Raw genomic sequence first — 12537 nt, 5'->3', positions numbered from 1 at the left:
TGAATGATGTTTGCCACCAAGGCTTTCGTTGTTGAGGGAGCTTTCTGCTAACTGCCATTCCATCTCCTCTTTTCTAAAATAAAACCTTTTTGGGTTTCAGGAAACAGAAGGAGCTTGATATGGAGAGGGCCATCTAAGTCGAGCATGGGTACTTATAACTCGGGTACCTCCGCTCCAAATAATTGTTGACGGGGTTCCATTTTGAATTCCCATGGGCAAGCCAGGAGCTCTTTGCATACATTCAGTCCATGGCAAAAAATAAATAAAAATGTGTGGGGTGGCAGAGGGAGGGTAGAACATCTTAACAGCAGGCTTTATTTGGGGCCTGCTGCATCATACACATTCATTTTTCACAGAATTAGCCCCTGAAAGATCACAACCTTATTCATTCTGTCATGGAAACCTAGTGAACTGTTGTATGGAAGAGGCCAGGGTCTCTCTAGCAGTGAATTGACACTGACCTCTCTGAAGTTCAATTTCCAGGCTTCTCTGGGGGGAAACTATAATAGCAACACTGGTATAAGAGTCATATAAGTTTATGGTGCAGATATTCTCAAACCATGTGGGAAATGCTGTGCCAGCTGTTCTTAATACATTCAGAGGCATATCATACACACATAACCATATGGTGCACATGTAAGCTAAGAATTCTGTTTAGCAACATATCTACAGGTCTGGTTATTATGTGTAATCTGGAGAAGTCTGAAGAAAGATGAGGTAGCATTTGCAGGTGAACACAACAAGATAACCTGTGATGAAAAGAAGCCATCAATAAATTAAACAGGGTTTTACAAAATGCAAAATCTAAATATAAGCTAAACAAATGTTACTTTCCCCCCCAAAAAAATAATAAAAAAATCCTGCTCGGATGTCAGGGTCATGGAAGAGTCTCCCCTAATTAATAATTTTCTAGTTATGATTGGAATAATTTTCTCTGTCCCATCTGGTCTGGTCTAAATGTGTAGAACTGAAAGTCTGTGGGAGTAAAGAGTGTACATTTTCTTAGAGAACCTTTTGGCCTCCTCACACTTTTGACACATTTATCTTAAAATAAAATACAAAATAAAGAAATGTGGGTGATTAAACCTCAGTGATTTGCAAACAAAATTACGGTTAGAAGAATAATAAATCATTTAATGTTTCATATAAAGATCAAGAGGCTTTCTGCTAGTAAGAACTTCTTCAACAGTAAATGAAATGATATAATTAAATGTAAAGCCCTTTCCGAGCTCGCAGACGAGAGGGTGTTGCTGGCAGGACCCTCCCACATTCGCGGGGACTTCCCTCGCCCCCGCGAGAATTGGGGAATCCCTGGGCATGCCTGCAATCCAGCCCGCCAATCGGTGGGCGAGGGGAGGCGCGGCCTGGGCTACTTAAGGCCAGGCACGCCCAGGGACCGCCCTCTTTTCCCCTCGCCCCAGCAGCTGAGCGGAGCTTTTCTCTACAGCTGAGGAGTTTTCCAAGGTTACCTATCGGCGAAGAACTGCAGTTTGGATATCCCCTGCTCTGGGATTTTTTCCTGGATAGTCTCGTGGGCACAGCGGGCATCTGAAGGATCGGCAGAGATTTCTGATTGCGGCACTGATTGAGGAAAGGGTAACACGCGCTTGCCGAGTCTCCCTTCTCTTTGTGGTTCATTTCAACCTCCTTGCTCATTGCTCCTTCCCCTTCGGCCCCCCTTTTTTTGTTGTTGTTGTTTTATTTTTTCATAACGTGCTCTGGAGCCGATTCCTCCCCTTGCCTGCTGTCGCTTCGTGCGGAGTGTGACAAATATTATTGTTGGGCAGCTTAGCAAAGGTAACCCCTGCCTGTTTATATAGCTGCCTTTCCCTACTTGGTGCCCTCCAGTTGGTGCCATTATCCTGGACCATTGGCCATGCTGACTAGGTCTGATGGGAGTTATAGTCCAAAAGAAGGACTTCAGGTTGGGGAGGGCTGCTCTACATTTTTGTGTGTTTCAGAACTACTGATCTCTGAGTATACGGAAACAGGTTTATTTAGTCTCTTCTTAGAGCATTAGGAGAAGAATTTGACATGGGAGGTATCATCAAGCAAGGTACCTCCATGTGCTCTCTGTGGGTGCATGAAAGGAATGTAAAATGCAGGTGCCTGAACATTTGAATTAGCTCTTGGAAATTCCACTGAGAACCAGACACTAACATTAGTCACCCAAATACAGTGGTGCCTCGCAAGACGAAATTAATTCGTTCCGCAAGTCTCTTCGTCTTGCGAGTTTTTCGTCTTGCGATGCACGGTTTTCCATAGGAATGCATTGAAAATCAATTAATGCGTTCCTATGGAAACCGCCTTCCCCCGACCTCTTCTGGCGGGCGGCATTTTAAAATCGCCCGGGACAGCGGAGGACTTCTCCGCTGTCCGGGGCGATTTAAAAGCCCCTGGGAAGGCAGGCAGGGGGGACAAAGGCTTTCTCGCCCCGCCGCTCGGCTTCAGGACATCGTTCCGATGCCGGGCGGCGGGGGGAGGCTTTCCCGCCCCGCCGCGGGGCTTCGGGACATCGTTCTGAAGCCGGGTGGCGGGGGGAGGCTTTCCCGCCCGGCCGCCCGGCTTCGGGACATCGTTCCGATGCCGGGCGGCGGGGGGAGGCGTTCCTGCCCCACCGCCCGGCATCGGAACGATGCCCCGAAGCCGGGCGGCTGGGGGAGGCGTTCCTGCCCCACCGCCCGGCATCGGGACGATGCCCCGAAGCCGGGCGGCTGGGGGAGGCGTTCCTGCCCCACCGCCCGGCATCGGGACGATGCCCCGAAGCCGGGCGGCTGGGGGAGGCGTTCCTGCCCCACCGCCCGGCATCGGGACGATGCCCCGAAGTCGGGCGGCTGGGGGAGGCGTTCCTGCCCCACCGCCCGGCATCGGGACGATGCCCCGAAGCCGGGCGGCTGGGGGAGGCGTTCCTGCCCCGCCGCCCGGCATCGGGTCGATGCCCCGAAGCCGGGCGGCGGGGGGAGGCTTTCCCGCCCGGCCGCCCGGCTTCGGGACATCGTTCCGATGCCGGGCGGCGGGGGGAGGCGTTCCTGCCCCACCGCCCGGCATCAGGACGATGCCCCGAAGCCGGGCGGCTGGGGGAGGCGTTCCTGCACCACCGCCCGGCATCGGGACGATGCCCCGAAGCCGGGCGGCTGGGGGAGGCGTTCCTGCCCCACCGCCCGGCATCGGAACGATGCCCCGAAGCCGGGCGGCTGGGGGAGGCGTTCCTGCCCCACCGCCCGGCATCGGAACGATGCCCCGAAGCCGGGCGGCTGGGGGAGGCGTTCCTGCCCCACCGCCCGGCATCGGGACGATGCCCCGAAGCCGGGCGGCGGGGGGAGGCTTCAAAAGCCGTCCGGGGGCTTTTAAATCGCCCCGGACAGTCCCGGGGCGATTTAAAAGCCCCCGGTTAGGCAGGCAGCCTTCAAAAGCCTGCCTTCAAAAGCCGTCCGGGATAGCGGGAAGCGCTTCCCTGCTATCCCGGACCGCTTTTAAAATGCTGGCGGTGGGGAGCAAAGCCTTTCGCCCCCGCCGGCCTTCCTGGACCTCTTCTGAAGTCCGGAGGGGGGGAAACGGCTTTGCTCCCCACCGCCAGCATTTAAAAAAAGGTCCCCGAGATTTCCCTATGGGCTTTCGTCTTGCGATGCAAGCCCATAGGGAAAATCGTCTAGCGAAGCGTCGCAAAAACCGAAAAACCCTTTCGTCTTGCGGGTTTTTCGTCTTGCGAGGCATTCGTCTTGCGGGGCACCACTGTACGGACTTTCAAAGCCTGCATTTGATACTAATGCATGTGAATCTGTCCTTGATCTACAACAGTTGCTTGTATTAAATTAAGATGTTGATCATATGTTCCTTAATTCCTACTGTTATGTTACATTTATGGCATTCATTCGATTCCAGATTCCATAGCTGGCCCTAGCAGAAATTATAGAAAGAGTATCAGTACATTGCCTCAGAAATATATAAATAGCTTGTTCTTAAATAACCCATTCAAATGTTCAATCACTGATGTACAGGACTTGTCAATTGATGGTACTACATAGCATTTTGTGTGGGATCCAGCCTGCTATTTCTTTTTCCCATTTGTGTCTCCATTAATGAGCACTGACATTTCGTAAAACGTTTCATTAACCAAAGCCATACCTCATTATTATTTGGGATGTGGAAGAGGAGAGTTAAAGAAAATTGTTCAATGTAAATTCCCTACCAGATTATTAAGAACTTTTGGTTTCCTTGGTATAATGCTGATGGGTGATGATTCTGATTTAAATAATAATAATTTTAAAAAACAGTCAGTGAAGGAAGCTTATAATTGCATAGCTCTTTTCAATTTTCTCAGTTATCTATTGATTAAAGATTGTTAGGTGCATTGATCATTACCCTGAGAGTTGTAAAATGTCTTAAAAGATGCTAAAATGAGAGGTCAAAGTTTAGCTCTACATTAGGTAACAGGAATCTTAAATCTGGTCACATAGTTTATGCCTGTCAATCACAGGCACAACCTTCCTTCCCCCAAACCAAATTAGCTGGTCTTGCGCTAGGAAAGAGTGCTTACTATAAAACTAGGAGTGAGTTCTTCATTTATAGAACAAGATGGAGAACAGTCATTTGCTTTGTGGTAGCTTTGAAGATGTGCCTTGAAGAAAGATGCTGTAATGACTCCACAAGGCATGTTGTGAAGCTGCAAATGATCCATTTGAGGCCTCTGCTGCAAGAAACATGCTTGCAAAACCCTCACCCACTAGAAATCATATACGTGGAAAAAGAAAAATGCCAGAAAGGAGAAAGCCTTTCAGATTTTAGCTAAGAGCACTGCATATATTCTCTTTCGCCATTGACTAGATTTTTTTCGTTATTATATTTCCTTTATTCTGTAGCATTTAGGTAGCTGATGCTTTTGATATAATACATTTATTCTGGTGCATGCAGACGTTACCATAGAAACAAAGTTACAAAATGCAGAATTTAAGCATTACTGGTTTTGAAGATTGCTACGGATTGAGTAACTTAGAAGTGTTGCCTCCTTGGACTTGTGTCCAGTCCAGTGCTGCCATTATGCAAGTGGAACAGGCTTCCACTTGTGTTACAGGACTCCCTTCCTTTCCTACCCCTGTAGTCACCACCCGCTTTATCCTCTGGAATAGCACTAAGTGTTGTAGATTCTCTATTCACCACTATTACTCTCCTTAGGCTCTTTCTCCTGAGCTGAATGGCAAGCTAAGGACTCATTAACACCTGCTATGACAAATACTAAGAGATTTTTCTAGAGTTCGCTCCTTGGGCCACTTCATTTGTGTGTGGGCCAAGACACAGAAAACGGGAGTATATGGGAAAACCCTGCCCAAATCACAGTTCATTGGAGGAAGAGGGGGGCTAGAGACACCCTTAGCCTACATTTTAGAAGCAAATTAGATGAGAGAGTCCTGACTGGGTCCCCTGGAACTTCTCTTTTTCTTCACATCACTGTGCTGAGATAGGTGATGAATTAGATAAGGACCATGGCATGGGGAATAGGGTTAATCCTTTCCCACTGTGCCATTTTTCTTATGCCCCCTGAAGTACTTGTGTGGAAAGTGGTCTGGAGGAAAACAGTTAAAATTCCTCCCCAGCAGCATGGTCCTGCCTGACCCAGTTTGGAGGGCACATGGTTCTTTTGACAAAAAAAGAAATGAAAAAAGTAAGCATCAGGCTCTCCAGTCAAGGATTTCCCACCTGTTTTCTGGTTTGTTCTTTAGCTTGTGTCACAGGGCAAAGCAAGTCTTGCCAGACATTTCATGCTTGCCGAAATCAAAATATAGCCTTGGTTAAGAATGACCAAAAATTGTGAGGGGGAACAAGAAGGTTGCCCATTGTACTCTATTCAGAGCATCTACATTAAAATACAAATCAACTCAGAAAGCACAAAAAAGGCAAAATGGGGCAAATAATTTTTGTATTAATAAGTTAATACACACATACGTGCTCCTCTTCCTGCCATGCCATTCGTTAATATAGTTATATGCGGCTTTGACCTGTAGTGGGGTTTTTTTGTGCTGAACAAGAACATCATCTGTGCCACTTTCGTTTTTGCTATGACATCTCCAGTAAACCACATGAAAGACCATTCCTTTTTATTCGAACTTCAAGCCATGTGAAAGTGTTATTGCAGTGGACCGTCAAACCACATTGCAGCTGTTCATATTCACTTAGACACAGTTGAAATAAAGCTCAGAATGTTCTGGCCCAAATCAACCAGAAATTCTTAAAACGTTTTCAAGTGCTAGTACTGCTGCAAGCCGAGGAGCTTTACTGAATCCATTTGGTAGAGCCATGTTAATGAAAAGGCCTTCTGTCTCCAACCCACTTAAGCACTCACCCTGAAAAGCTGTTCCTGTGGGTTGGAGAACCCTCTGGAACAGAATGGGATATGTTGCAGAGCGCTACCATGAGCATGGAGAGGGGGTCACCCAAAATGGTGTGTTTTATCATCACATCTGGTTTGGCTCGAGATAATGAAGTCACACATCTAAAGGGTTTGCATGTTTGTGGTCCCATGGACTGCAAGAAGCTCAAACCTATCCATTCTTAAGGAAATCAGCCCTGAGTGCTCACAGGAAGGACAGATCCTGAAGCTGAAGCTCCAATACTTTGGCCATATCATGAGAAGAGAAGACTCCCTGGAAAAGACCCTGATGTTGGGAAAGATTGAGGGCACAAGGAGAAGGGGACGACCAAGGACGAGATGGTTGGACAGTGTTACAGAAGCTACCAGCAAGAATTTGATGAAACTCCGGGAAGCAATGGAAGACAGGAGTGTCTGGCGTGCTCTGGTCCATGGGGTCACAAAGAGTCGGACACGACTAAACAACAACATCTCTAATTCATAGAATTGGCAAGCAATCTACCAGCTTCCAGAAGCTGGAGGAGGGGAAAGGAAGTTTGTAATTTTTCCATCAGCAAAATTCAGTTCTTCATTATGATCTGTTTTTCGCTGGAAAGGCAGGGCGTAGGACTTTTGCATTCAGTTTAGGAATTCTACACACACTTAAATCTCATTGACCATATGCAAACATTTTACAATCTGGAAAAACGAAACAAAACAGCAATATGGACAGGAAACTGGATGCTGTCGATAGAAAGATACACATACCCATCTGGATGCAGATTTTGCATGATATGGGATGTATTAAGAAGCTGTTTGTTTCCTGGATGGATCTGTGATTCATTGTTTCTGAAGGCTAATGAGGGCTTTTAGTGTATCTTTCCTTGCTCATTCATCTGAAATTGAATCAAGGTAGCATAGGGATGAAAGACAACTGCTAGCCCTTCTAGCAAGAGGTTGCTGCTTCTGCTGCTATCCTTCCCACCCCAAAATTGCTTCCACTTAATGAGAGAGAAAAAGGCTAATTCACATTTCTTGCTGTTAATGCAAGCTGAATGGGATGTTTCTTCTCCTGGCATATAATCGTGGGTGAGCAGGGAGAGAGAAGGATCATATGGTCTCTTGAGAGAAGAAGGCTGAATGTTTTAAAATAGTGGTTATAACAAGAGAGAACAAACCCATTCCTGTTTCCCAAATATTCAGAGCTGTCATTTAACGGGCATAGTGCTTTTTAACCACTAAACCACCATATGCACATATTTGCCATAACTCCAATTAGCTAAGTACTACAGACTCCCTGCTTTTCAAAAGTCAAGCCATGGACCCTCTGCTTTTGGAAATTTTTCATATCTCTAGGGTAGTTTTTGTTATGTGGTGCCAAGGACCCCCTGGGTGGGTTATGCGGACCCCCTGGGGTCTGCAGGCCACCCTTTGGGAACCATCGATGTATATAATTGGATGCTCTGTGAATGATTTTATTTTCATTTATTTATTAAATGTGATGATGCCAAGTATTTGCTGAAATCACAGTGATCCGTAGGTTAAGAGGAAGAGCAAGGGGCTGGATTCAGTCCTTTCTCTTCCCCTGCCACACGTGATAGACAGGGCTCTAGATGTTTTAACCAAGGCAATACACAACGTTGCCAGTGTGTGTGTAACTATTTATAAGCAGTTAGGCACAACTGTAATAACCATAGGAACAGATTAGGAGAAAACAAATGGGACCTTGCAACAAAACATTTGTTTTATCCTATTCTGTTTCTATTGATGGGCATTGCCATACAGATGGTGTGTGTGCACCGTGTCATGTAATCAATTATGCAAGGCGGGGCTTGCCTGCCCCCCCCCCAATATTTTATTCAAGTTTATTCAAGTGTCTCTTCCTTCTGCCTCCTTTTCTGGCGATTCCATTCTTCTTCCCAGTCACCTATCAGTTCTCTGTGGTGGTGCCGTTTGGCTACATATGCAGGAAAATGCAACGGCTTAAATTGGAGATAGAGCGAATGATAGTAATGGAGTATGTTTCAGAAGGCTCATGGCTGACTGGCACAAGGTGTTTTGGCATCCTGTTTACTACGATGTCCACTCTAACTTTGCGTATGACATCTTAGAGGGGAAAAGGTTTAAGGGTTTGCGAGGGTATAATGTTTTTCTGTGGTAATTAGCACCTGAGTCACAGTTGTGCATGTCAATCAAAATCCCATTTTCTTTGGCTTAATGCTCTCCCTGATACTTTGTTTAGACTGCTCCCATTTAAAGTGTCACTCTAAAGTCAATACACACTAAGTGACAGACAGAAAGACAGACAGACACAGGAAACTACTTTTAAGGTGGCCATTAGCATTTGATTTTAACGCTATTGTAGCACAAGCTCATTCTAATTGTAATATGTTTTAAAACTGTTTAAGATTTAGAGTATCATATTTCAGGGTCTACATCTCTTTTGTTTCCTTATTTAAATTGTAAGTTTTTGTAAGTTGGACTAGAGAAAACTGGGTTCAGATTCCAAATAATCTGGTTGCATGGAACAGCTTTCCCATTGACTTCTGTGGCAGTATCATGGAAGCTTAGACACGCATGCGGCTCTATGTCCACATTGTAGCACGTAAGACTTTTGGATTAGAACCAAAGATTCAAATAACTGCAAGTCAGCAACCTTCTCTCACAGGGGCCAGCTAGATGCCTGTGGGAAGCCTACAAACAGGGCCTGATCAATCTTCCTGCATTTTCCAGCTACTGGTATTCAGAAACATAATGCCTCTGAAAGTGGAGGTAGAGCATATCTGGTTAGTAGCCACTGATAGCATTATCTTCCATGAATTGGTTTAATCTTCTTTAAAAGCTATCCAGGGTAGTGACCTTCGCTCCCTCTTGTGGAAGCAAATTCCATGGTTCAACTATGCTTTTTGGGGGGGAATGTACTTCCGTCAGTCCTGAATCTTCCAACATTCATCTTCATTAGATGTCCATGCTATAAAAGAGGGAGGGGAACTTTTTTTTTTAAGGTAGGCACTGGTGACTTCAGGATGGGGCTACTACAAGTGGGGCTTCCCTTTGTGCTTGATCCAGAAGCTCAGTTAGTGCAGAGTATTGCAGCCTAATCAGAGATCTGCATTGGTTTCCCATTTGCTACTGGGACAAGATCATTTTGTTGTTGTTATTTTTTAAAAAATAATTCTTATTGGTTTTTCCACATATTTTCTAACATAACATTCTTTTAAACATCATTTCGAAATTTTTGGCTATCACAGCCTAAGACTTCCTTCAGCCTCGACTGATGGTTTTCTAATTGTGCATTGTGTTACTATAATTATTGCTATAAATTCAAATTTCCAATACATCTATTCTTAATTCTTTTCACAATAATTTATAAATTACTCCTTACAAAACTTCTTTTAACCCTACAAGTGATGTCAATTGATTACAATTGCTTTCCAGATATATCAAAAACTTCTTCTATTCCTTTAGGAAAGTCTGGTCCTGCTGGTTCCAAATTTTCCCTTTTAGTCTCGCCATCTCAGCATAGTTCGTCAGTTTCTCTTGCCATTCTTCTTTAGTTGGTATTTCTTCTTGTCTCCATCTTTGGGCTAATAGTATCCGGGACAAGATCACTTTGACTCGTGTATGCCTACTTAGCCGCTTCAATTTGTGGGACTAGCTCAGTTTCAGTTGCCAAATGATACTCTTTCCGCACTTGTAAGAAATATTTTAGTGTGGCAGCACCTGTACTTTGGGGCTCGCTGCCTATTGACATCATGCAAACCTTTGCTGTATTCTTTTTTGGGCCTTCTTAAAACATGGAGAAGTTATATGTGTTTTCTCTCTTTTTAGCTACTGTTGCTTTTAATCATTTTTTGCATGTTTATTTTTAAAATTCCATTTAAAAATATTTTTAGTTGAGAATTTAGATGTTATATTTTATACTTTTGTAAGTCCTTAGAGGTTTTCTTACAGTCAAGCAATATATAAATCTTGTTAAATGGTTTGGGTTTGGTTTGCTTTTTTAAAAATCCACTTTCTCCATTCTATGCATAAGTATATACACTTCAATCATATTGCCTCTTGCTCAACCTTTCTCTATACTAAAAAGCTGCACATGTTGTAACACTACCCCAAAGTGGTGTTGTTGCATCCTCTTGGTCATTCTGCTTGCCCTTCTGATTCTATCCTTTTTAAGGTAAGGTGTCCAGAACTTTCCACATGCAATAACACCACATATTTGTATAATGGCATTATTATATTAGCAGTTTTATTTTCAGTTCCTTTCCTAATGGTCCCTAAAATGGAATTTATGTCTTTGACAGGTGCCACACACTGGTTTGACAGCTTCATCAAGCTATCCACTATGTTCCTAGTCAATCCCCAGCAGTTCAGACTCTAAGACAGTATATGTGAAATTAAGATTATTATTATTATTTGCCCTGAAATGCATAACTTTACACTTGTTTACATTGGTTTGCATTTGCCATTTTATCGCCGATTCATTCAGTCTGGAGAGGTCCTTTTGAAGTTCTTACAATCTCTTTTTGCTTTAACAATGCTGAGCAATGCAGCTTCATCAACAAACCCGGCTACCTTACTACTCACCACTAACTCTAGATTTATAAACAAGTTAAAAAGCACAGATCTCAATCCTAAACCCTTGAGGACTCCAGAGTTCTGGAACAGCTCCCAGCCCCCCAGAGCAGCTTTTCAGAGGGCTGGTAAGGGAAGGAAGAATCAATGGAAATCTTCTCTCCCCTATGTCCCAGGAGTGTCCTGTGAACAGAACTCTACATAGGGGAAACTCTATGTAGATCCAAGCCAATGTAAACAACTTATAAATTGATACAGCTACAAGGTTTCAGAAGGAAATAAAACTACTGAGGAGTTTTTTTATTTTAAAAAAATCATGTTTGTATCTTCATCGTCTTAACATTAAAAAAAACCAAGCTGACATCTCTGGAAACAGTCAAACAAAAAGCTTTAAAAGCTATTAATGAAAAGCTGAGTTAACAGATAGCATATTGACCTAAAAATGCACGGCCATATGTGAAACGCATGAACTTAAAAGTGATACCAGGAGACACATGGCTGATGAAAAATGTTAATCTACTGTTTTCCGGTCTTGGATTCCCATAGAATTGCTTAGCTCTTGGAATCAAGGTTTAGCTGGCTGTGACTCTTAGCAGGTGACAGATGACTTAAGTAATGGAGATCAATAAGTAGGAAGCACATAATTCAGTTCACTTACAACATAGCTGAAAATCAGTCTAGAAAATGGAGGGGAGGACATTTGTAAATGTGTTAAACACAGCCTATTGTTTATGTCTGAATTATATTGCAGTTCTGGACTCGCTGAATGTTAGCGCCCTATCAAAATGCTTTTATCCCTGAACTATAACCTGTAAAATGAATGCAAGTTAAAAATATGTTGAAGCGAATTTTCCCTTTTGTTTCTAATAATTGTCTGAAAGCTATTAAAGCTCATTGTTTCAATTGTAAGTTGCGTGGCTTCTTTCTGCCTTACAGTCTTATGCTTTGCCACTGTTTCCAGCATAAGTTCAAGGAAATGCTTGTTTACTAGAGTGGCAACAGACATAAGTACCCCATATCAGCTCTCTTATACATGCAGTTGCACTTTTAAAGGGCTTAAAAAGTGGTATTTATAACTTTTCTTGAATAGTTGGGCCACTGAAGTACAACTTCAGAAAGTAGTACAACTTTCTGAAATATTTTCCAAAAAGTTCATTGAATGTGTGAATTTTCATATCTATTAACTGCCATTGTTTCACCTATCTGCTGTACTGATATCATTCACCCCTTTCTGCCCCCTGATTAGATCTCTTTCCTCCAGCAATTCAAGGCATTTGGGATGTCACAATACTACATAGCCAATCAGCTGTGGTTCTGTGCTGATGTCACTGAGGGCAAACATAGCCAATTTAGAGTCACTGGTCACATGGACTTCCCTTGCCAGTTAGGGATTGCTAAGTGAACTGAACATCGTGACATGGAAACAAACAACTTATTTCCAGGGCTATTCTTTCTGAATAAGTGAACACTGCCTTTTGCAACACCAAAAAGGAGATAGGTGGTACTGTGGTCTAAACCACTGAGCCTCTTGGACTTGCCAATCAGAAGGTTGGCGGTTCAATTCCGCACGACAGGGTGAGCTCCTGTCACTTGGTCCCAGCTTCTGCCAACCTAGCAGT

At 44.0% G+C, this 12537-nt stretch overlaps 1 protein-coding gene across 7 annotated transcripts in view; it reads left to right on the top strand.

Annotated features, from left to right (window-relative positions):
• COL19A1 (collagen type XIX alpha 1 chain) overlaps positions 1-12537 on the top strand; it is a gene marked incomplete at its 3' end in the record, with an annotated part of 191241 nt that overhangs the window by 110999 nt on the left and 67705 nt on the right. The window lies entirely within an intron of this gene.

The sequence above is a fragment of the Podarcis melisellensis genome, assembly GCF_964234715.1.
Source record: "Podarcis melisellensis genome assembly, chromosome: 3".
Taxonomy (NCBI): Eukaryota; Metazoa; Chordata; class Lepidosauria; order Squamata; family Lacertidae; genus Podarcis; species Podarcis melisellensis.
Note: the sequence above shows the minus strand (reverse complement) of the source record. Positions and strands in the feature narration are given on the sequence as shown.